The sequence below is a fragment of the Salvelinus sp. IW2-2015 genome, unplaced genomic scaffold (genome assembly GCF_002910315.2).
Source record: "Salvelinus sp. IW2-2015 unplaced genomic scaffold, ASM291031v2 Un_scaffold4882, whole genome shotgun sequence".
Taxonomy (NCBI): Eukaryota; Metazoa; Chordata; class Actinopteri; order Salmoniformes; family Salmonidae; genus Salvelinus; species Salvelinus sp. IW2-2015.
In genome coordinates this window covers 32,860-33,636 of record NW_019946151.1, presented here as the reverse complement: position 1 = coordinate 33,636, position 777 = coordinate 32,860, and the positions used below count along the sequence as shown (strand labels likewise).

Here is a 777-nt window from a genome sequence, read left to right as displayed (position 1 = left end):
ACTCCAAATAACTTTGATCGCTTTAATTATAATTTTTTTACACTGCAAATTGTAACTATTTTTAATGCCATGAGAGGTAGTGGATCCAGCCAAATAGGTTCTGGAATGCATCAGTCCAAACTGAGAGGTGCCGGATCCTGGTCCCACAGAATCCAGCTCAAATTAAACACTGATGATACAGTAAAACACATGACCAAATATCTGACTTTAATAACTTGTTATTCAGTACATTTTCAGTGGTGGAAGAGACCCTACAGAGTTGCTGCAGTGTGTGTTCTGCTCGCTGTGATTCTTGGCCTGTGGGATTCCTGTAAGTTAATGGTTTTTTATTAAACATTTGTAGTCAATGTTGTGATAGTTACACATTTTGATTGACTTTTCCATTTTACAGATGCAACTGCAGAGCGAGACCAGCTACAGAATAGTCTAAATACCAGGACTACAGAGAGAGACCAGCTACAGAATAGTCTAAATACCTGGACCACAGAGAGAGACCAGCTACAGAATAGTCTAAATACCAGGACCACAGAGAGAGACCAGCTACAAATATTCTCACCGACGAAGACCAAGAGACCAGTGGGATCAGGCGCAAAGTAGTTCTGTAAAGTTATTGGATGCTGGAAAGAGATCGGAATTAAAGAATAGTCTAAATACCAGGACCAAAGAGGAGACCAGCTATGCAATAGTCTAAATACCAGGGGACGAAACGAAAGACCAGTACAGGAATAGTCTGCACAAGCTAAAACTAAGGTAGAAGAGCAGTGCAGGATAAGCTCC

The 777-nt window shown here is 40.8% G+C and overlaps 1 long non-coding RNA gene across 1 annotated transcript; it reads left to right on the top strand.

Annotated features, from left to right (window-relative positions):
* The first annotated feature begins 226 nt into the window (after positions 1–226).
* LOC112077740 (uncharacterized) lies at positions 227–534 on the top strand. The gene is made up of 2 exons (XR_002895482.2): positions 227–310; positions 392–534. It is a non-coding gene; the product is annotated as an uncharacterized lncRNA (long non-coding RNA).
* Positions 535–777: the final 243 nt, after the last annotated feature.